Source organism: Talpa occidentalis, unplaced genomic scaffold (assembly GCF_014898055.3).
Source record: "Talpa occidentalis isolate TD23 unplaced genomic scaffold, MPIMG_talOcc4v2.1 talOcc4.2, whole genome shotgun sequence".
In the NCBI taxonomy this organism is placed as follows: Eukaryota; Metazoa; Chordata; class Mammalia; order Eulipotyphla; family Talpidae; genus Talpa; species Talpa occidentalis.
Window position 1 is genome coordinate 127,562,109 of NW_023602073.1, and position 25,405 is coordinate 127,587,513.

Below are 25,405 nucleotides of genomic sequence, written 5' to 3' on the forward strand. Positions count from 1 at the left end.
TGCTGAAGTCGGGATTTTTAAATCGTGATCTTTAGAAACACCACCTCTGCCTTCTAAAAAGTGTAGAGTGTTGGAGGGTAAAATACCAGCCCGCAAGTTGTTGGTCTTGGAAAGGTTTTACCTCTTTGCTATGGCTCTGGGTGCGGTATCAATGACTTTCCTTGTTCACTGATTCCACTTGCCAGGATTCAACGGATTGTTTTATTAGGAACTTTCTAAATGACTTTTTCGTTTGTCTAGCTTTGTTTGATAGTTTTCTTGCAGGTGTTCAGCTATTTCATCATTATTCATAGTATGTGAGGAAGTGTTTGATTTTTTGTCCTTTCTTTTAAGCACATGTTATATGGTTTTAGTTGCCAGCAGAAGTACTAGTTATTCCTCTGCTGTTTTGTTAGGACAGTTGCAGGACGCATTGTCAACTTTATGAAATGTTTCATTCTTGATCTATGGTGCAAGTGCTGGACTGAGAGGTAGAAAGCCTGGGGTTTTGGTTCATGGTCTTTATTAATTGCAGCTCTTTCCAAACTCCAGTTTCTTTTTGTGTTAAAAAGAGAATTAAACTCCATTGCAAAACACATAAGATTATTGTAAGCATCAAATGGAATAATGGGTGTGGCAAAGTAAATTTTTCAATTTAAATGAAGATGTAGTTGCTATTATGGTGGTGTATAGAAGTAACAGATTTCTATGCATAGAATACCGTCAAAATGTACATTATCATCACTTACATACTATGATTTTTGTGCTGTGCAGAGAATGCCTTTTCTGATTTTTGAAATCTCTGTTTCTTTCCTAAGGGGTTCCATTTTCACTGTGTTTTGAATATCATGACGATGTTACAGCACTTTGAGGAACCAACATTCCTAGAATGAGGTGGTGTCACATACTTAGTACTTGAGAATAAGCCTAAGGTTTAAACCACATACTGTTTGCATCCTGGATAGATTCCTGCATCTTATGTCGCAGTTTGAGTGTAGAATCACATGATGTTGATGAGACTTTCATTTGAGTTCATTGAGTCACTTTTTTTGTTGTTGGTGGTGGTGGGAGACCTTAGTTTTTACAAATGGTCACTTAAAATTATTTAGTATTGGTACTTTCAGGTGGTTAGCACACAATGCCTTTGGTCGTGAAAAGCTGCTGATTTTCCAATTGCTAAATTCAATATTTAAATATTACCTACTTATTTACTTACAGATCCAGACTAGTTATCAGAAAAGACTACCTTTGGATTATGCATTTCAGTTCTTGACACAATTAGCTGGGTAAATAGCATTCCTTTACACTGATGAAGCAACTCGGTGTTTGACATGGAAGTGTGTCAGGACTAACCTCCAAAAGCATTGTGATCATTAATATTTTTTTTATTTCATTAGGTAGCACCTTTTGCTGTAATCTATTTCTAATTTGGTATAATTGGAAAGCACTCTTACCTCATGTCTTATCCTCTACTGTGGGACATTAATATACACCAAAACACATTGCTTTATTTTTGAGGACTGGATTGAAAGTGAAATCCTTTACCCACTGATCTTTCCCCGCCCTACTTTAATACCACCTTTTCACCCTTCCATCCCCAACCCTGCCCCATCCCCCAACCCTTCCTCACATTATGCATTTTGCAAATGTTTCCAAAGGGGACTTGACAGTTATCCAACAGCACTGGAACATGCCTTCTAGAAAGAGGGTGCAATTAGGAATTCCTTTTTTAGGTTAAAATCACACTTTTAATAAAGTTGAAAGAGCTTGAGTAATTATTGTATATGGGGTTGATTCTTAGGTGTATAGTTTTTATCTAGCATGATAAAAACAAGAGTTGCCTTGCAGAGAATTAATTATTTAGTGGGTACAGGACTTGTACTTTTTCTGAAAATATTTCAGATGAGCTGAAATGATACAGGTATGTGAGAGTGGACATAGTTGGGAAGGTTCTGCCTTCCTCTTCTTTCCAACATGGTTTGATCCCTGGGGAAGACCAGCAGACTCTGCTCTGGGAGCGTTTGGCCCTGGGCCCTAGAAATGCTCAGGCCTAGAAACTGAGCCAGACTACATGAAGAGGGCAAACACAAGTATTATTCTCTGTATGCTTCAGTAAATATGTTAAATACTGGATGCCCTTTCTTGGCCCCAAATTAAGATTTGAGCTGAAATGTAAACTTCCACTGAGGTTGGACTTGAAGATTCATTTGAAATGACCTTGTCCCCTGACATCATTTTAAAGTGGTAATTTTCAGCCACCTTGCAGTACACTTGTCCATTCCCCAGTGAGCTCTCCTGCAGCATTATGGTGTGTTTGTGACCTGCTGTTCTTATGAATATGTATACCAGTGTACTCAAAGCACACATAGCAAAAGCTGATTTTTGTGTGGGTGGCAGTGATTAAAGACCACTCTTACCTTTTTGTGAAAGAAATCTTTGTCTTGCATGGGGTTGGCATTGTTTAACAGAAATTTGGGTGTGAAAGTTATTAATTCTGTTAGCTTCTCTCTCCTTCCTTTTGCAATGCATTATCTCTAGAATTCACCGCAGAGATTAGTCAGGATAGTTCTCTGTTCTTAATCAAACTGAATTAACATTGCTTTTTGGTTTCTGAAATTTAATTAACCTTTCCAGTCACAGTTCAGCATTTACTTTGAGATGTCCAGAGCACCTTTGGGGCCAAGGAAGTTTCCTGTTCGCCCCTTATGGTAATTGTTTTACATGCTCTAATAAAATATGGCAAGGGTTTCTGGGAATTCACTAAGACTGTTGTGTTTACTATTAGGCCTAAAATAGTGCCTGACTGTTCTGGTTAAATGAATGAATGCACTGCATTTTTATTTAGATTAAGTGATAACTATGACTAGGGCAGCACAAGATATAAAAAACCACAGACCCATATGATCAGTGGATAGTTATAAATCCAAATACAGATGCACTGTTAGAGGTAACACTTGGGTCTAGATTCAGTGGCAATATCTAAACTGGGATATGATTTTATTGGGTCACTGAAGTGGAAGGGGCAGTAGATGAGCTATCAACGAAAGTTCACAACTATGACTTGTGTATCAAGAAGAGGCAGTGATGTGATGACTTGCTTTCAGAATCAGGATCAGTCCAGTATGACCATTTGGCATGTACTAGGAAGGAAGGACATCCTGTGGGTACAGGAGAATCCCCTTACTTATACTGAGGCCTCTTCTGTTTTGGTGACTTTGCAGTCACATACCAAATTCAGTTGTCACGGCTCTTGAAGGGAACTGTCTTCTCTAGCATTGCTTTCCATCCCTTTCTTCTGCCTTCACTCATATTCTGGTGTTTTTCTTTCTTTACCATTTATATCTCAACTATTTCCACTCCTTACAGTCTCTTTCTCTTGGATGCACAGCTCCCCTTTCAATACCTTCCTGTCCCCTCTAATGTTGCACTTACTCAGATAACTCTGCTTTTGCCATCTCCTCTTCCTTTCATATCCTAATTTTGACTCTCAAGAGAATCCCTAGTGACCATGTTGAGAGGCCTCATGTGTTCTGTATGATAAAAAACTGAGGCGTGGGGCCTCCCTGGTTGCACTGTGCTTAAGTCTCAGCACTATGAAGCTATCTGCAGCCACTGAAGCACAAGTTCAATCCCCTGCCAGGTAGTTAACCCACATGGCGCAGCAGACCTCTCCTGTTTCACCCACTGCTCCCCTCAACAGTATATTTCAGTGGATCTGCCTGTTCTGCTCCCTACTTTGTCTCTGGTGAATCCTCTCACCCTCTGCTCCTGCACCTCTGGCCTACACCCCAGCTCTTATATGCATAAATAAATAAAATAAATTAAAAAGAACCCTGAGGCCATTAACCTTTTGAGAATATTTATAGAAATACTTATCAACTTCTCATTTTCCAGCAAACTTTTCCCCTCAGGTATCAATATTAATGGTAAATGCAAATAGTTTTTATAGTCAGTTTTATTTTTGAGTTTGATGAGTTTCATTGCAAAATATATAACTTTAGCAAATGTATTTCATCTATATTATGGACTTCAGGGGTAAATCAGAGAACTTAGCCATGATTCATAGCTTGTTTTTTCTTTTTAGCTACGAGAAAGGCATTTCAAGTTCTAAACAGCCTAGGAACAAATAAGCCTTCAGTACATAACTTGTAATTAGAGATGTGCCTTTCATTAAAATAAACATACTTCTATCTACCATGAAATATTCCCTAAACAACAAAAAATAAACAAGAAAACTTTTAGCAAATGAACTCAAGGTAGAACATAGATTACTCTTCCAAGCCTATGTCCTATGCAACAAGATGTTCAGAATTCTGACCCAATGTGAAAAACCTTTGGCATTGGAGAAGAGCTAAGTTTGGATTTACCAAGGAAAAGAAGGGGAAAGATATGTTTAAGAAGGTTTTTCAAAAGAGTCACAGTGATGTTTAACTAAATGTTAACTAGAACATGGTATTTACTGAGTATTTTAGTTGTGTGCAGTTTAATTACAAAAATTAAGGTAGCATCTGTAATCTTTTTCATTATTTTTTTCCTCTCACTTTTAGATAAGATTTGGTGGAAATGTAGGTGGTAGAACATAAATAGCACTTTGCAGTTTTAGGAAGCTTTTTCCATATTTATATACTTATTAAGTATTTATTACACACTAAATATTGTTACAACTAGTTTAAATGAACCAACATATTATAATCTTCACATGTAGTTATAAGAAATAATACAAAAAGATCTATATCTCCTTCACCCATTTTCCCCAATTGGTGACAGTTCTAACTCTAGCACAATAGCATACCTATCAAACCTTATTCCTTTTTTTTCCATTAAGTTTATTTTCATACATTTTTAAGTTTTGGACAGTATTTAATTTCCCCCATTAGGTGTAGTTCCCGTAGTTCTCCCACCACCATAGTCCTATATATTCTTAATTGATTCTCAACAACTCAGATGTAGGACAGTATGGTGATAGTGAATCTTAATCTACAGATAGGGAAACTGAGGCACATAGGGTCCCAGTCAGGTTTCTCAAGCATTAATGTGCATGGGAACCACATGGAATAATTAAATGCATAGATTCTTGGGCTTAGTCCCAGTGATTATTACTTAGACTATTTGGAATTTTTATGATTTCAACATCTGTGTCCTCACCAAATTCTTATATTGAAGCCCCAACCCTCATGGGTTGGTGTTGGAGGCAGAGGTTTGGTAATTAGATTTTGGAGAGGTATTGGGAGCAGAACTCTCATGATGGGATCAGTGGCTTTATAAAAAGAGGATGAGAGCTCTCACTGAAGGCCATGTGAGGTCTTAGCAAGAAAGTGGTTATCTGCAAGCCAGGAAGGAGCCTTCACCAGGAACTAAATTGACCAGCATCTTGAGCTCAGACTTTCCAGTCTCCAGAACTGCAGGAAAATCAGTTTCTGTTGTTCAAGCCTCCCAGTTTGTGGTGTTGTGTAATAGTGGTCCAAAGCAGATTAGGTTAGAAATGAGTCTAAGTCTGGGCCTCCCTGGTGGTGCAAGGAGTTAAGTACCACACTCTGAAGCTGTCCGCAGTCTCTGCAGCATGAGTTTGATCCCTGGCCTGCCAGGGAGCAACCCACATGACGCAGCAGACCTCTCCTGTCTCGCCCACTGCTCCCCTCAGCAGTGTATTTCACACAGTCTGCCTTTTCTGTTCCCCACTCTGTCTCTGATAAATCCTGTCACCCCCCCACCCCCACCTCTGGCCTGCACCCCAGCTCTTGTATGCATAAATAAGTAAATCTTTAAAAAAAAAAAAAGAAATGAATCTAAGGAACTTGTTTTTTTTTTTTTTTTTTTTTAACAAGAACCTCAAGTTTTTTCAGCTATGTTTGGTATATTTACTCCACTTCTAGAAACAACAGGTTATTTTATAGGCAAAAGTCACACCTTTAGTAGGTAGTAGACTATGATAAATAAAAGTACTTTTAACTAGAATTTTTATTCTGGATTAATGGTTAATACCGACTTATTCATATGCCATTGCTTTTTTTTTTTTTTTTTTTAAGATTTATTTAAGCACTGGGTACAGTCAGAAGCGCAGGAGGGTGAGAGAATTCACCAGAGCCAGAGCGGAGAGCAAAACAGGTAGACTGACGAAGTACACTGCTGAGGGGAGCAGCGGGCGGCAGGAGAGGACTGCGCGCTATGTGGGACCCTCACCTGGCAGCCAGGGATTGAACCGGTGCTGCAGAGACTGCAGGCAGCTTCGCAATCCAGCGCTCAACTGGTGTACCACCAGGGAGGCCCTGCCATTTTTATTGTGTAAAGTCAGTAGTTACACGTTATTATGAGCTTCCAGTGGATACAAACCTTTGGGAAAGTGACTTTCTTCTTAATTTGAGTTTCTGAGTTTTTTTTTTGAAGATTTATTTATTTATGCATACAAGGACTGGGGTGTAAGCCAGAAGTGCAGGGGGTGAGAAGATTCACCAGAGACAGAGTGGGGAGCAGAACAGGCAGATCTACTGAAATACAGTGCTGAGGGGAACAGCGGGCGAGACAGGAGAGGTCTGCTGCGCCATGTGGGTAGCTCCCAGGAATGGAACTCATGCTGCAGTGGCTGCAGATAGCTTGATAGCACTGTCTTTAACCCCTGCACTACCAGGGATGCCCTTAATTTGCATTTTTTAATACAGTTTGTTTCTTAATACGGTTTAAAATGTGGGAAAAACAGAGAGTCATAACGAAAAGTTATGAGTGGGGAAAAAAAGTTATGAGCGGGAAAAACAGTCATAACTTAAAGTCATTTTGGAGATGTCAGTTTTTGCAAGAATATCTCACGGGAATTAATCATTTACTCACCATGCCTTATGTCTTTACACAGATTTATGTGGCAAATATTCTATCATAGGTATGATTTGACATGTTCAATGATTATTCTGTCTTGGGTTTCAAGAGAATTTTCCTGAAAAGTGCTTGTTCCTGAAGCTGGTTTCTTTCCCTTGGTGTTAGCAAGCATCTGGAGCTTATAGTCTCTCCTGGAGAGAAGAAATTGAAAAGAAACTCAAGTAATTTTTTATGATGCTATTGTGAAATAGAATAAATAGAACTATCATTATGAGATTTTTTTCCAAGTAGAGTTTCATAATGCTCCAGAGTAAGATTATGTACCAATTTGTGATAGAGTCTGATTTGGATGTGTTTATAAGCCAAAGATAATATAAAGGCAGAACAATGTTTCAATCAAAATGTTTCAGGGAGCATTTCTCCAAGGGTAGTCTGTGGATTCTGGGGAGATTCCTAAGAACCTTTGAGAAGGAGCATGAATTTCGAACATGAATTTGGACATTATTTGTTCTTTTTATTGTACTGACATTTTACACTTATGGTTATGACATGACAACAATTGGAAGAACTGGGCCTCCCTGGTGGCACAGGGGTTAAAGACAAGGCTATCAAACTATTATCAGCCACTACAGCAAAAGTTCGATCCCCAGCTGGCCAGGAAGCAATCCACATGGTGCAGCAGACCTCTCCTGTCTCACTTGCTGCTCCCCTCAGCAGTGTATTTCAGTATATCTTCCTGTTCTGCTCCCCACTCTTTCTGGTGAATCCTCTCACCACATCCCCCCTCCCCCCACACCTCTGGCTTATACCCCAGTTCTTGTATGCATAAATAAATAATAAATCTTAAAAAAAAAATTGGAAGAACTACATAAATCAGTGAATCAATATTTTCCAAAGGACCAATTTATAGGTCATTTATAAAATTACGCATAGGTATAGATTCCATTTGGACTGTAGAACAGATTAACTGATTTTACTGTAGCAGTAGAAGAAGTTTAATAATATTTTTTCATGTTTCATGTTACATTTTTTTTTTTTTTTTTTTTAAAGATTTATTTATTTATACAAGCGCTGGGTACAGTCAGAAGCGCGGGAGGGTGAGAGAATTCACCAGAACCAGAGCGGGGAGCAGAGCAGGCAGAAGACCGAAGTACACTGCTGAGGGGAGCAGCGGGCGGCAGGAGAGGTCTGCGCGCCATGTGGGACCCTCGCTCGGCGGCCAGGGAGCAGCCGGGATCGAACCGGCGCTGCAGAGGCTGCGGGCAGCTTCGCAACCCAGCGCTCAACCGCTGCGCCACCGGGGAGGCCCTCATGTTACATTTTTTTAAGAAATAACCACTTATAAAAATTTGGTGTAGTTTAAAGAATGTCCACAAAGACGTCTTAAGATCTTCAGCAATTTTTAAGAGCATAATGAATTAGGAGGTTAAAAGTTTTTATTTTATTTTTTTTAAAGATATATTTATACCTACAAGAGCTGGGGTACAGGCCAGAGGTGTGGGGGGTGAGAGGATTCACCAGAGACAGAGTGGGGAACAGAACAGACAAATTGACTAAAGTACACTGCTGAGGGGAGCAGCAGGTAAAATGAAAAATGCAAAATGAAAAATGATGTAAAAAATATATAAAATAAAAAAAATTGTAAAGTTAAAAAAAATAAAAAAAGATATATAAAGAGTCAGCTAGTTACAGCAATTATGTCTTTATTTACATAAGGTTCTTTATAGATTTCAAAATACTTCTCCATCTACTTCCATGTTTGATCCAAACTACAACTGTGCTATTATTTTTATGATAGGGAAGAAACAAATATGGCTCAGAGACATTTGGGGGGGCTTTTCAAGATCATGAAATTAGTCATTTCCTTAATCTCACTACTATTGTGTGATGAATAAATTTGAAGTCAGATAGGATTGGATTTAAATCATGCTTCTGTTTTAGCTGTTTGGATATAGGCAAATAACTTAAATTTCCTGAAGAACAGCTTTTATTACCATAAAATAGAGATGATAAAACCATATTAGATGTTGTTGTAAGAATTAAGTTGGGAAATGTATGCACGTGGCACTTAGTGTATCTGAAATAAGTGGTTGCTCTTTTTATTATTGATAAACTCAAGTGTGACTGAATTTTTAAGTTTTTCTTACTCAGAAAGCACTTCACATCCTTGCTACCCAGAGTGTGTGTGCAGACTAGCCGAGCAGTGTCACCTCTTTGGAACTGGTATGAATTTCAGAAACCTAGGCCTCATCCTTGGCCTACTGCACCAGAATATGCATCCACAGATCCCCAGCCATGTTCTCTTTACATTAAAGTTGGGGAGGCAACACTCCATAGGCCAATGAGGTGGTGTGGAAGGTACATAAAAGTTCTTTACTTGAGAGTTCCAATCAGCCCTTGTTCTGCCACTGACTTCATACCTGGTGCTATGATTCAAAACAAAAACGAAAACTAAACTGAATGTTCCTAATGACTTATACTGTGTTGGTATTGGGTTGGAATGATGCTGCTGTTGGTTGCATTTGGCCCCCTTCCATCTTTGGCTCTCAGTGGTGAATTAATTAAAGTCACCTCATTACTCTTGCCATGTGTGTAGGATACCCATATGCAGCCCCTTATTCCAGTCATGTGCAGTTTCCATCTCTCAGGAGCCTACCTGTGCTCTTTTGTTTCTTATACTTTAATTGCCTTTGCTTACACTGCCCTAGCTTGTCCTTTAATTGGTCTCTATTGCTCTCAGCTGTGCCAATCTTTGCCTTGTTGTGATCTGATAACATTCAATGTTCTTTCCAAGCCAACCATCCACCTATCAGAATACTATGTATATTTCACTTACATCGATCATCAATAGAACTCCAATTCAAAGTTTCCACTGCACTACTTCTCAACCGTCAACAGTATACATGACACAAAACCAAACAAAGGAATCTTATGCCAGGGCTTTTTCAGGTGGTGTTGAATCAGGTTGAATGTCTTTGGCTCAGAGTTTATTCCATAATACTTCATCATCCAAACACATGGCTTCCTGTAAAGCACCACCCTGCATCATTTTGATTAGAATCTTCCAGAGACTAGGAAACAGGTGAATGAAGTGTATTTGGGTAGAAAGGGAATGGATTAGGAACATTTTGAATAGATTGTGTTCTTGTTCTTTTCTAATTTTTGGATTAATCAGGGAAATAATTATAGAACAACTCTACTTGTACACTTTATTTAAATACCTTACTGATAGCTTGAAGGAAGTGTGAAGTCAGTTGGCATATAAAGGTATTCATGCATTCATACACTTGTCATCTCTTGGAACATTGAAAGAAAAAGAAAAGACTGATTTTTCTGAGATACTTCAGGCTCTATTCTTAAGAGACAGGGATCATGGTCTAAACTTTGTAAATAGGTCTAAACTTTGAGTCATGTGAATAATTTGTCATGATGTTTGAATAGTTGCTTTACTTTTCTCTGTAGTTAGTTTCTTCAAATAAATAATAATGAGTGATTTGTATTAAATAAATTCTTAGGTCTAAAATCTTTGTATAGAGAGCTTACAAATTTCCTTCTTGTTATAAAAAGTACTATACTCTGCAGGAAGTTCAAAAATGTAAAATATGTATAAAAATAAGGATTGTTTATTACTTTATCTGCTATTAATAGTTTGAATGCCCCCCTTTTGTATCACTTCTTTTGAAAGGAAAATGAGATCATACTACATAATTGCATATACTGCATATTTCTTATTTTCATTTATAGTCCATTATGAGATTTTATCACTACTAACAACTTTTGATGCACTTTCCATGAATAGAATTTGAAGACTTTTTGTAACCTTAGTTGATTGGCTAATTCTTGATAGCATTTCTACTAGTTTTGGTAACCTATTTAGTTACCAACAACTTAAGTTTTAGAACATGTTTTCCGTTTTATTTATTCTTCAGCTCCCTCTTCATTGCTTGTGTCTCTTTTGTATGTGTGTATGTTACTTGCTTATTAGTTTTCCTCAGATAATGGCTTCCCTACATTATATTTCTGTTCAGGATTTCTCAGATACTGTCATAACATATGTGGGAAGATGTGTACTCCTAAGCCCAGTCTTGTCTTTAACCTTATTCTCATTGCTCAAGCAACACTGTCACCTTTTGAGGGTTTAGCATGAACAGTTTTGTCCATTCATTGCAATTCTGAAGGTATATGAGATATATTTGTAGTTATCTCTTAGTCAAAAATTGTCAAGTACTTAGAGTCAACCCTTGTGCAAAGTAAGTGCTCTATAAGTATTTGCTGAATGCATACATACCTTTACTGAGTCTGCTATTTGTTAGATTCCGTGTATATACTATACCTCCATTAATTGGCATAGTTGTATGAGATAGGAGGGAGTGTGCCTATTGGCTGGCGAGTAACCTATACATACCTCCTTAGGCCTCTATTTTCTATGTTATAGGGGACATGCATGATATATGTATTATGTATGACTTGAATTTAGGAGTTCAAAGGGCTCAGATATTTTTTAGTCAGCTTCTGCTCTTATGAAACTTTGGCAATTCAGAGAATCAGAAAGGGTCTTAAGATTTTGCTTAGTTTGAATGAAGCTATCATGTTCCCAGACTTAGACTATACTACAAGGTTGTAATAATCAAAATGGTGTGGTATTGGAATAAAAATAGACACATAGACCAGTGGAATAAATTTGAGAGCCCAGAAATAAGTCCACATTTACATGGACAATTAAGGAGCCAAGAGTATACATTAGAGGAAAGAAAGCCTCTTCAAAAAATGGTGTTGGAAAGATGAACTGCTACATGCAGAAAAGTGAAACTAGACCATTCTCTCACAACCGTATATAAAAATCAACCCAAGACTTGGATGTGACACTGGAAACTGTAAAATACATAGGTAAAAAACAGGCAAAACAATGACATTGGCCTCAGGGATGTCTTTCAAGACTCAGCTCCAATGATGAGAGAAACAAAAGCAAAAATAAATGGGATTACTTCAAACTAAATCCTCCGCACAGTGAAAGCAACCATAATGATAAAGAAAGGACACCCTACTGAATGAGAGAAAATATATGCACACCATACATCCAATAATGGACTGATTTTTCAAGATCTGCAGAGAACTCATACATCTCAACAAAAAGAAAACAAAGAACTCAATCAAATAATGGACAGAAGAGCTAAATAGACACTTCTCCAAAGAAGACAGGTGACTAGCAGAAACATGAAAACAAAAAATATTCAGTGTTACTTGTCATCAGGCAAATGCACATCAAAATCACAATGAGATACCAATTCACACTTGTGAGAATGGTCCATGTCAAAAAAAAAAAAGAAAAGAAAAGAAAGAAAGAAATGAAAAGGATAAAAAGGAAGCAACAACAAATGCTGGTAAGGGTGTAGAGAAAAATGAAAAATGAACCCCTTTACACTTTGCTGTGAATTTTCACTGGTCCAGCCTATGGAAAACAATATAGAGATTACTCAAAATATTAAATTAACCCTTTGCACTCCGCTGTCCCCTCTCAGGGGACATTGGTAGCCAATGTCCAGAATGGTTCGGAGTGCAAAGGGTTAAAATAAATAAAAGCAAACAGTCATAACAGGGCAAAGTACATGCTGAAACCAGAAGTCAGGCCTTAGTTCTCTTTTATTTACTTCTCTCTCTCTCTCTCTCTTTTTTTTAAAGATTCATTTATCCATTTTATTTATTTATTTGTTTGTTTGTTTATTTATTTATTTATACAAGCACTGGGTACAGTCAGAAGCGCGGGAGGGTGAGAGAATTCACCAGAGCCAGGGCTGGGAGCAGAGCAGGCAGAAGGACCAAGGTACACTGCTGAGGGGAGCAGCGGGCCGCAGGAGAGGTCTGTGCGCCATGTGGGACCCTCGCCAGCGGCCGGGGATCTGTGCTGCAGAGGCTGCGAGCAGCGTGGCAGCCCAGCGCTCAACCGCTGCGCCACTGGGGCGGCCCTTTACTTCTCTTTTATGGAGTTGATTTCTCTTTTATTTACTTATTAAAAGACAGCCATTACATGTTATTTCACGGAATGGCATTTCAGTTTGGAAAGATGGAAAAGTTTTGTGGCTGGAAGTTGTTAGTAGTGGTTGCACAACTTTGAGTATATCTGATGGCACTCAACTGTACACTGAAAGATTATTGAAATGATAAATTTATCCTTATGTTATGCTTATTTTATCATAATAAGAAAAGGTCACTGTTCTGTCCAAAGAGAATGCAATATGTTGTAATAATTAAAAAACAGAATGAAACAAAAACCTCTTCTCTGTCACAGATAGTCCAGCCCTGCTGAAAGACACCCTCTGTTACTGTCAGCCTGGACTTGTCTTGGTCCACAAACACTTCATATAGATGATTTCTGTTCTCTACCCCAAGAGTGATTTTTTTTTTTTTAAGATTTATTTATTTATACAAGCACTGGGTACAGTCAGAAGCGCGGGAGGGTGAGAGAATTCACCAGAGCCAGAGCTAGGAGCAGAACAGGCAGAAGGACTGAAGTACATTGCTGAGGGGAGCAGCGGGTGGCAGGAGAGGTCTGTGAGCCACATGGGATCCTGGCCCGGTGGCCGGGGATCGAATCAGTGCTGCAGAGGCTGCAGGCAGCTTCTCAGCCCAGTGCTCAACCGCTGCACCGTCAGGGGAGGCCCAAGAGTGAACTTTTTATCTCCATGTTCTTACCCAGCACCAAGTACCCTTGGGATTCAACTCAGTTTACCTTCCCACATGGAACATTCCTTGATACTTTTTGGCTTCTTCAGGGACATGGCAGCAGCACCCTGGGGTGGCAGGGAGATGGTCCATCTCAGCGTGGCCAGCATGTACTGTGTGGCCAGCTGAGCACTGTGTGACTGGTGATGGGTGGCTGGGAACGTGAACAGGCACCTGGTTCAGGCAGAGCCTTGCACACCTTCTTAGGGATTTTTTCTTTTAACTTAAGAGCAATTGGAGACCACTGAAGTCTTTTTCTGTTTGTTTTTGTTTCTATTGTTCTTAGAAACAGAATCTGTTTCATGATTTGAAAAGGTCATTTTGGCTTTAGTTGGCAGGAACAAATTAAAGAGAACAGGGTGGGTGTAGAAAAAGTAGTTTTTTTTTTACTTGGTTACTTCATACCTTTGTCTTTCCTTCTGGATTTTAAGTTCCACATGTGGCTATCTAGGTTAAATTAAAAAAATAATTAAAGTTAAATAAAATAAAAAAATTCAGTTTCTCCATCACAGTAGCCACTTTCCAAATGCTCAGTGTTGACACCTTAGTCACTGCTGTTTGGGCAGCCCAGACATAAGGAACATTTTATCCTCTTAGAAACTTTTATTGCATAGTGATCAAAGTTTGTGACATTGTAGGATTTTTTTTTTTTTTGCTTTTATAGTTCTTCCAACAAGTAATAATGAAAATGTACATATAATAAATGTCCTTAATTTAAGAAACACTTGCTAGGAGAACAAAAGGAACTGATTAAAAGTGTTAAACTGTGAATGTCCTTACAAATAAAATTTTAAAACTACTTATCCAATGAATGGGCATAATTAAGTTGACTGACGCCTAAGAATGCACATGAAAAGATGACACATTTCTAAACTTCTGTTTCCTTCCCCATTATTTACCCATGTGTGCATGACCTATTTTTAAGTTCTGTCTTTCTTTTGCCACTGGAATTTTACTTGAATATCACTGGATCTTCACAGAATGGTCATTTATTGACTCCTTGTTCTCCCATTTCCTTTACTCAGGAAGAATTAGTAAGTCCTTTGCATAGCTGTCTTTTTGTTGTTTATTTCCACTGAACCCATTTTTCAAAAATAAGTAAAAGGTGCCACAGTAATTGTGTTTCAAAATTGTTTTAGGAAAAAAAAAAAACACAAACATAAATCACATACACTTAACTAAGCATAATGTTCTTTCCACCTTTTGTGTTTCATCTCTGACCTATCACCTGCTAGGCAAGGTGCCTGTTCAGGCAAGGAAAACAATGTCTTTTGGATAAAACCCATATGCTTTTACCTTTTAGTCCCTCTGTTTGCCCTCTGCCCAAGGATGTCATAAATAAAACACTTTTCCACCTTTCTCTTCTTACGAATTTAGCTAACCTTAAAATAAAAAAAATAATTTCATGTTATTATTTAATGAGTCATACCTTGATCATGGAGTCAAAGAAACAAACTGTTTTCAGGATTATTTTGGTAGTGCTTTTTTTTTTTTCCATTCTTGAAATCCAACTGAAGCAAGAGCTAATGAAAATTTTTCGCATCTAGAGATTTGAGAAATAAAAACAGTTGAACCTTCAAAATGAAAAGTTCTTTCATTTTATTAAGTGTAGCTAAAACTATGCTTTCTTGGGATGTGCGCAAGTACGTCCACGTATGTGCGTGCGTGCGTGCGTGTGTGTGTGTGTGTGTGTGTATCAGCTGTCCAATCATTTGCTGTACTGACCAAGATCCAACCAGAAAACAAAGGCCTTCCCTGGTAATCTAACCAAGAGAATTTAATATAGGAAACAAGTTGCAACAATGTTAGAAGAACTAAAATCCAGACAAAATGGTGGTGACAAGGCAACACAGACCTGAGCAGAGGAAGCTGCTTTGACTGGGAGGTAGGAAGGCAAAGTTGATAAAAGCCAAGTTGTGAACTAGGGTTCCCCTAGAAGAAATGTGACCCTAGAGCGATGCGCCCATTGCCAGGGTCCTGCCTGAGGTCAGGAGCAGAGGGGAATACCTTCAGACCACTCTTCTTCCCACCCTCCTACCTTCTCTCATTATTCGCTATTGACTTATCCTGGCCTGGCACCTGAGTCAGGGAACTTGGGTCATACAGGTAGTCAAAGGTCATATCTCTGAGATGGTGCAGAAGAAAGACAGTGGCAGAGTGTGGGTTTCTGGGGGACATAATCTGAGTTGAGACTCGCACGCCGAAGACTTTGTTAGAGTGTGCTCTGGAGAAGGGCACCCGGGGAAGGGGAGAAAGGGAAAAAGACAGTAGGGAGGGTGAAGCTGAGCAGCAGTGCGGTCTCAGTGGCGGCCTGAGCCCACTCGGTGGGTTTTCTTACTGCCAGGACCTGGGATATGTCAAGAGGGAGAAGCTTCCCTGGGAAGGGGTGTGACCTTGGGCAAGGTGCTGTCTTCAGTTAAGGCGGTCCTTGTAGGCAGCTCTTGTGTCCCTTTGACAAGCCCCCATTATTGTGTGTGTGTTTGTGTGTTTACAAGCACATACATGTGTGTTTAGCACTAACTTGTTTTCTGGTACTACAAGATGTTTCAGACTTTCAGGCTCATCTTGTCCTATTTCCTGCCACCCCCCCCCCAAATTTACTGATATTCTGGATGATATAAAACTGGTGTATATAATCAAAATTCCACTTCTCTAACTACAAGTTAGAATGGATTTATATAAACTTTGTGCTCACTCTTTGCATTTGAAAAAGAAAGGACACACACATCACATCACTCATATCCCTCCATCATCACGGAGTAGTGTTCAGGCATTTCCCTTTTTCTAATGAAATGATGAAAAGAACCTGGCCATTACCTCTGAGTGAAGCTGACCAGTTGGGCATTTTCAACAGAGTCATCTGATTCCTGTCATTGATCACTTTACCCTGGGGAAGATTTAGGCGTATAACCTAAAAGAGAAAAGCAAGCAAGTTCCCTTGTGTGGTCAGGGAGCCATATTGGTTAGTGCTACTGACTTGATGAATTAATCTCTAGTCAGCATCTATCAGCAGTTCCATAGACTTGAAAACCTCTCACTATTTTTGATGGATCAGGATTCCAGAAGTAACTTGGCTGGGCAGTGTGGTTCAGAGTCTCATACTGTTCCCATTATGTTGAGTGGACTTGCAACCCTTTAAAATGAAGCTTTGAAGAGCTGGCCAGTATCACTCTCTTACCCATTTCATGTATTTTCAGACCCTCGTGCAGTTTCTGAAAGACCATGTAATTTTTACGAATGGGGTAGCTTGGGTTTACTCACAGTGATTGCCTCCGAGTACTGCTTACATGGTGCCAAAGTCTTTAAGAGAAAGCCTCCCAAAGATGATCAACATAAGTTTAGAATACGTGGGAAGTATTTTATTTGTTTTTTTTTTTGAAGATTTATTTATTTATGCATACAAGAGCTGGAGTACAGGCCAGAGGTGCGGGGAGGGTGAGAAGATTCACCAGAGAAAGAGTGGGGAACAGAACAGGCAGATTGACCACAGTACACTGATGAGGGGAGCAGTGGGCGAGACAGGTAAGGTCTGTTGCACCATATGGGTTGTTCCCTGGCTGGCTGGGAATCGAACTCTTGCTGCAATGGCTGTGGATAGCTTCATAGGCTACGTCTTAACCCTTGCGCCACCTGGGACGCCCTTATTTTTTTTAGTTTTATCATAATATATTAAGTTCATTCAGTTGTTGATGAACTGAAATTGTTTATTGGCACATTTTGCTATTACAAACAATGCTACAGTAAATAAATATCTCTGCATATCCTTATATGAAATTTTCTGTCAGTTAAGTTAGAATTGCTGTTGTGGAGGATATGCACAGTTTAAATTTAGATGTATTCATTTAAATGACATTTAGATAGGAACTTCCATAAATACAGGTATGAAAATACCAGTTTCTCCTACATTCTTGTAAATATTTGCAATTTTCAATTGTTTGAACATTTGTCAATTTCATTGGGCTCTTTGATTTATAGTTATTTGATTTATAGTTCTTTGATTTTTAGTAAAGGTAATATCCAATTTTCATGAACTGCTTTTATTTCTTTATATAGCTAGTTTACTTTTGGTATTTTAAAGTATGGGATATCTTAATTATTATATACTCATTATCAGTCATGAACTTTAACCTTTGTCATAAATTGGAAATCTTTTACCCTAGTTGTCCTGCCCTAACTTTGCCTCTGATAGATTTCTTTCCCTCCCTCTCTCCTTTCCTCCCTCTCTCCCTCTATCACTTTATAGAAGTTCCTGATTTTTATGGATTCAAATGTATCAAATCGTCTATTATAATTTCTGGATTTTGTACAGTGTGTAAAGGTGCTCATCAACCTACAGTTATAAAAATACCTGCTTATGTATTTTTCTAATATTGCGTCTTTAAACATTTACTTCTCCATCATCTTACTGTGTTACAAGAAAAAGATAGAAATCCAATTTACCAAATACTTTCCTGAAGATCTGTGTTCTCAGTGGAGTACTTTTCAGTAGATTGCTTTTCTTAAGAAGTTGAAATAAATCAGAAGATTATATAAAGAATGACCACAAACAAGTATTTTGTTATACTCAGTCTATTAAGGACAGAAGTCAGTTGAATAAGTCATCAGACCCACAGTTGTCAATTTTAGTGGATAAAAAATGGACTCTGTATAGGGTTGCTATATAGTACTCGTGATCACTTATGGACATTACACACTTGCGTGTGTAAACAGAAGCTCTAGTGACAGAGACTGTATCTGAGGAGTCACCCTGCAGCCTTAGAGAGATTCTTGTTTGTATTGAGGTGTTTTCTATTACTGACCATTTTGATTAGGTGCTTGTGTCTCCAGATTCAGCTAGAATATATAAGGTAAGGGAATTAAAGCTTGCTACTTTAGCCTGAGTCTTTACTGAAACTATTGGTGCTACCAAATGGATTTCTTATTCTTTTTTTTTTGAAAATTTTTTTTAAAGATTTATTTATTTATGCATACAAGAGCTAGCTAGGGTACAGGCCAGAGGTGCGGGGGGTGAGAGGATTCACCAGAGACTGAGTGGGGAACAGAATAGGCAGAGTGACCAAAGCACACGCTGCTGCGGGGAGCAGCGGCGAAGACAGGAGAGGTCTGCTACACGGTGTGGGTTGCTCCCTGGCTGGCCGGGCTGAACCCCTTGTGCCACCAGGGAGACCCCGATTTCTTATTCTTGAACTTCAGAGAGAAATGGCCTGTGAAAGCACTTGCAGAAATGGTCTGCAAGATCTTGGAGAAACAGTTTGCTCACTCAGGCAAATAATACAAGTAGCAGATATTCTTTCCTTTGAAAACACTTGGTGCTTTTCGGAACAAAAATAAATGAACATAATTGGAGAGGAATAACACTATCCTAAAAATTCTTTTCTATAGAGGCCTTGCAGGGTCCCAGGACAGATTTCTTTCATTTTTTTTTTCCCTTCTGACTTTATTTCTCCTTTGTTCTTTAAAAGAAGATAAGGGAAAAAGAACATAACGATCTCAAAGAAGCATGTGGTGTTCAATGTTAGTGGTGTTCAATGTTAGTATGGTTCTTTTTATTCAAAATTATAATTCACTTTGGTAAAGTCTATTAAACTCAGCCTGCTGCTGATCTTCCCCACTGACTAAAATATGAGAACTATTTGCCATTTTAAAAAGTGCACCAGATTCATGGCACTAATTCTGATATAAATTAGAAGCAAGTACTGATTGAATGATGGCATAAATCCAGCAATTCTGTTACTCGTTGCATTGATGGCAGATTCTTGGTAAGTCGACCAAACTATCTGTGATATGTCTTGTGGGCTCCTATCTTAACAACTCTCATTATTTTATTTTATTTTTTTTGTGGGCGCCTATCTTAACAACTCACATTTTAATGTTTATATTTTCCCTTTTATGTTTGTGGGAAGTGCTTCCCTGAGCACTTTCCTGATACTCTTTTCATCCACAGAAGAGGGATTCCTCTGAGGGAAAGTGCAGTGACTCAGGTTCAACTTGCTTGTAATAGACATCCCGGAAGTCTTCAGCAGCTGGGTGTGAGCAGGTGTTGATACCTTCTGCCTTGCACTGTGGGTCTTGCAGAGCCCAACTCACCACAGTGCTTCTGTCTGTCATGTCACAGCCTTCTGTTTGGTCCTTCTTGTTCTTACAGTCAATGATTTGATAATAAATGGCCTTGTTACCTGAAACCCTGTAATTTTTGTTACAAAAAGATATCTTTTTGAAAACTGTCACAAATCAAAAATAGAGATAAGATTTTAAAGTCATTAACCCATAAGAACTTGTATATACTTTTATACCTTATATATGTATTATATTTTAAATATAATACATTAGAACAATCTGTCAAGGACATAGCTATTATGTAATTATGGTGCATTTCCCATACGTAAGATACACACACAAGTTTATCTTACTTTATACCTTAAGCTGAGACAGTGGTTCAAACTTAAAGTTTCCCCAATGTTCTTGACAAAAACAAATGTAAATGCTTTCTGGAAGAAGATATATTCATTTTTTGCATTAAAGAATTCTGATATTTTTAACATTAATGAACAGAACACAGTTAAAAAACAACCAGACACACAAAAATGAAGAAAGGGTATTTTTTTTTTTTTTGGTGGAATTAACATGAGCAAAAACTAGTAGGAATAGTACGTAGCAGAAGTAGGCAAGCGATGACCTGTATGATAGCGTCATCAGACAGATTATAAACTGCTTGATGATTCTTAAAGAAAATATGGAAGTGTTAATGGTGAATTGGAAGAAGGACAATTTCTTATGATCCTTTTGTGCTGTATACTTGATTATGTTTTCTGAACTATCTTCAACTCACTAGTTCTGTCTTCTACTATGTCTCTGCTGCTAAGCCTAATCTCTGAATTAATTTTATTCATTTTATTAGGTTCTTTAAAAAACTTTCTAGGCTACTTCTTATCATTTACTGTTTTCTGCTAATATTGTTAATCTTTTCTTATTTCTTAATTTGGATACTGTTTGAAGAGATGACAGTTTTCTAGAAATAATGAAGGACATCAGTCCCCACATTCAAGTAATTTAGCAAATCTTATGCAAAATAAGTAAAAGAAATCTACCTATATGTGTGTGTGTGTGTGTGTGTGTGTGTGTGTGTGTATAAGGGGTGGGCAGAGAACAGAAAAACATTGTAGAACATAAAGATAAAAATAAAAAAAATTAAAAGTATTGTAAATTATAGATTCCCTTCAAAAGTGAGACAGTCTGATAGAAAAAATTCTCAACAGCAGTGATTAAAGCATCAGTGTAAGGCATATTCATTGTGCTGAATGAAAATAATTGCTAAAATGGAATGTAAACCCAAAAGAAACATATTTCAAGAATGATAAAATAAAGAAATCTGCCATCAGGAAAATTCTAAATAATACTGTTTATGTACAAGAAACTGATTTCAGGTGATTATCAAGGTACGAAGGAAAAGTGCATTAAAATAAAGTTGTAAAAGTTTGGGTAAATATAAATGAACTTATATCAATGATGTCTTAGGGATTTAAAAGTTAGAATACAATTAATATTGAAAGAAAGTCTAAAAAGCTATAACCTAAGCATCCATATCATCAATTTAGTGAAAAACCTTAAAAAATTAAACCTGTAATATGGAAGGAAATTAAAAAGAATTATATCAGAAATGAAAAAAGAACACAAAAACATGCTGCTGACAAGGAAAAGATAACAGGTTTTATTATAAACTACACTGTACCTATGAATTTTAAAATTAGATGAAATTAAAAAAAATCCAAGAAAAAATATAATTGATCAAGCCTGATCCAAGAAAAATTTAAAAATCTTAATAATTATATAAACCTTGAAGAGATTGAACCAGAAATCAATAAAACTTTTTATGTAGATCTTTTTACATCTACCCACCAGTGCGTTGTAGTAAATCTCCAAGGAAAAAGTAACTCCAGTCTTACACATCTTTACTTCTTTTTCTGTGAAGTTAGGATAGTCTTTCACTTTAAGAAATTTTCATCACTGATATTTTGGAATCTTTAATGATGCAAATAAACCTTCTTTGATTTTTTAAATTACGGATAATGACTTTCTGTTTCAAGATTTGCATATATCTTCTTGAATCTCATTGAGGATGTAAATTAGATGTAGATTTGTTTTTAGCATTTTTTTTCTCTTCCCTCCCTTTTTTTTCCTTTGTGCCTATTTTAGACCTTTTCTTTCTGTTGATCTGGTATGGTAGGCTGACCTCAAATGACTAAGAAATCATGATTGTTCATTTATATTTAACAATGAAGGATTAAGGAGGAGGCTTATATCCTACTGTGCTGAAAATTCCTAAAATGCCAGAATGAGAAAAACTTTATTCTGGTTACTAATACAGTATCTCTTTTATACTGATTCTAAAAGTACATGGGTTCATAGTGAGAACTAGAGAAAATAAAGGTTAAATACTAAGAAGATAACAAAAATCACTTGTAAGTCCATCAGCCAGAGACAAAACTCTATGAGATATATGAGTAATATAAAATTAGGACTGTATTGTCCATTCTGTAATATAGTTTGCAGTTTGTACTCAGCAATGTTATTAAATATCCTACTAAATAATCACTGTTCATGACTACATAATATTCAATCATTTAAAGATCCATATTTTTAGTCATTTCTATGTTATTGGACATTAAGAGCTGTTACATAGCTATAACTAAAATTTCTATTACCATCCTTCCCTGAAAAATAATATCTTGCCTTTCTTTTCTTTGTTACAGTTCTTTGTACAGATTTTCTTTATCACTGTATGGTGTTCAACTACTGTTTAAAACAGATTATTGCAGAATTTACCACTCTATCAACAGAGAGAAATGTTAATATGTATATTTACAGCATTTCTTTTATGAGCAAATAAAAAAGAATGTCTTGTAGTTAGGATAAACATTGATAAGGTTATACTGTTACTCTGGAAGAATCTTCAGGACTGAGTGGATATTCCTAACAGGGGCCGTCATTTGTTGAGCACTTGTGTGTCCCAGTCACCATCTAGACACATCATGTGCAGCCTACCCAAGGCTCATACCACCTTTGTGAGGTGGTTATTATCACCACTTTAGGTGTAAAGCCATGAGGTTTTGACACAGCTGGTGATTGTATAGAAGTCAACTAGAATGTAAGCTTTCTGAGAGCACTGAAGTTAGCTTGCTCACTGTTGTATCCCCTGGTGCTTAATCAGTCTTGAGGTGTAGAGGGTCTCAAAAAACATTTGTTGAGTGCTGAAAAGATGAATTGATGGAGTTGGGATTTGAACCCCAGTCATTTTGAACTTGAAGCTCTTTCTACTAGGCAGTTTTGTGTTTCACTGAGAGAGTGAGTGTGAAGTTTGCCTCTAAGAGATGTGCTTGTTCAGTACTTACTGTATCTCCTTCTCATTTTCTTGTATCAGTATATAAATTGCTTCACATGAAATGTCTCTGCCATTTGGGAGAATCATCATCAATTAAATCACATGTAACTAAAATAAAGCTAAATGTATAAAGGCCAAGTAAAAATTAGAACTTTTTCTTTAAAATATGTATTAAGTCTACTCAAGCAGTTATGAACTTTGAAATTTTTGGAAGTTTTTGAGGAATGTTATTTTATCTTTGAGCCTTCCTTTGACTCTCCTATGGGAGTTCTTGACCATGGACTTACTGCATTAGGATTTAATCCTTGTCCTCTAAGAGAAATCCCCTGAAGACTCACAGCTGTGCACTGATATGTGTTCTCACAGAGTTGTTTTTAGAAAACATGTAGCTTTGTTCAAAGGTCAGAGGCTGATGGCAATGTGGTTAACTGATTATCTTCACAATGAACATTTATATTCCATTTGAACAGCAAATCCAATAATTTGTATCTTTAAAAAAATAATGCATATTTATTGTGGGCATCCTTTGAGTAAAACAGACACAAAGTCACTTTAACAAACTGACTTTCTCAACTTAGATGAGGAAGGGTGGGAGGTTTATGGATTCCCGCAAAATTATGTTTAATTAAATCACAACGTACTGATTTTGAACTCAAGAATTACTTGTTGAATGTCTGCTATATTCTAAGCACCATGCTTGATGTAAAAAATACAGAGATGAGTAAGTCAGACCTTTTTGGAAATCCCAGTCTAATCAGAGACAGACAAATAAACAAATCTTTATCGTAGGGGTGGGCAAAGAGCTCAAGGAGCACTGAGCATCTCCTGAGAGAAGAGAGGCGGGTAAGTCTAAGCCTTCATTTCACCCCTGAACTCACACTTGGACCACAGCCATCGTTAAAATTGCCAAAGGATCTCTCTAGAATTTTCAGTCTAGTTATGTCACTTCCATGGACCTCAACAGCTCCCCAGTGACTGACCCTAAAGCTGGAACCCCCTTTGAGTCCTTCCTGTACCCCTCTTTTGCCCAATTTCTTTACAGTCAAACTGCCTGAGTTCAAATCTTGCCCCTGCTGCTTATTAACTCTGTGATCCTGGAAAAGTTACTAACCTCTCTGCATCAGTTTCATTAAACTGGATTAATCACAATAATCTATCTCCTAATATTATTGTGAGGATTAAATGATCTGATGTATAACGCTTAGGTAAGTGCCCAGTGCATTGAAGCACTGTGTAGACGTGATGGCTGTTACTGTGTCCTCATTGTTTTCTGTTTCCTGGACTATTAGTTTTTTTTTAATTTCTTCGCTTTGCATAAAAGCACCATTTCATATATTGTCACTATGTAGTTTAAGTCTTCAGTTTGTTTCTCATTGTTTTTAGTCTTTTTTCATCAACAAATTCTAGAGTTGCCATTGCCCTGAATACATTGCAAACTCTGAGATTAAAGTTTCACCAAACCTTTTTTTTAATTTTGTTTTTATATGTCTCCACAGAATCTCAATATAGTGAATACTGCAGACACTCAGATATTTGTTTATTGATTGAGGAAGAAATCCACTCTTCTCCAAATCTGTGAAACCTTTAATAGCCGGTCTCTCTTCTCTCCTCTGTGTTGTTAGCATGTTAGCATTCATTTTAATGTCCACCCCCTAACCTTGGCCTCTCTTTCAGGGAAGGAATTGCTTTTGTTTGTATTTCTGACCTTTCTTATGCACAGTTAAACACATGCATTTGAATGAATGTTTGATAAAGACTAATGCACATTAGAAAAATGCACATTATAAAAATACCTTTTACCAAGGAAGAGTTATTAAAAAAAAAAAGCATGCCTTTTCTGAAGCTTAACAAGAGAGTAAAAACCTGCCATATAATTATGTGTGTTTTAAACCAGTGGTTACCATCTAAGTGCTTGCTTACCACCACAATGTTCCATGGCTTTCTTCAAGATAAGGCTTACTTGTGAGAGACTTGCTCATGAATTCTGTATTATATTTAGTAAGAATAGTAAAGTTATTTGTAAAACATTTTCATGACCGAATTTCTTAGAGTTGTGAGGAAATACATATTTTTAAGTCAATAAATTTCAAAATATGAATAAAGTTCTCATAGTGATTTTCATTAAAAATGAAAGATTAACTCTAATTACGAGTAAAAGTGCGAGGACTTTCAGACCTTCTTACATCTAGCAATTACCTTAAACCAGTTTCAGATTTATACTTACAGTTTCATTTCCTTTCCAAACTCTCCCACTTCTGAAAACTCAGACTCTGAAATTCCTTTCAGAGTTGGTAATTTCTGCTCCCTCCCCCCACTTGTTCCTATTCCCTCACCCTCCTCATCTTGTCTTCCTCTCCCAGTTCTCAGTTCAAATACCCATGTATGTCCACCTGGTCCTCACCGGTTGAGTCCTTGCAGCCACGCCAGGGCTCTCTTGTTACTTTTGTGCTGTTTTCTTTGCCTTCACATCTCCCCACACGATGTCACCATTTTATCTCTTCCCTCACTTCCCCTCCTGGA

At 37.5% G+C, this 25,405-nt stretch overlaps 1 protein-coding gene across 1 annotated transcript in view; it reads left to right on the forward strand.

Moving 5' to 3' along the window:
* The window catches only part of ENPP1 (ectonucleotide pyrophosphatase/phosphodiesterase 1), a 67,439-nt gene that overhangs the window by 491 nt on the left and 41,543 nt on the right, over window positions 1-25,405 (forward strand). The window lies entirely within an intron of this gene.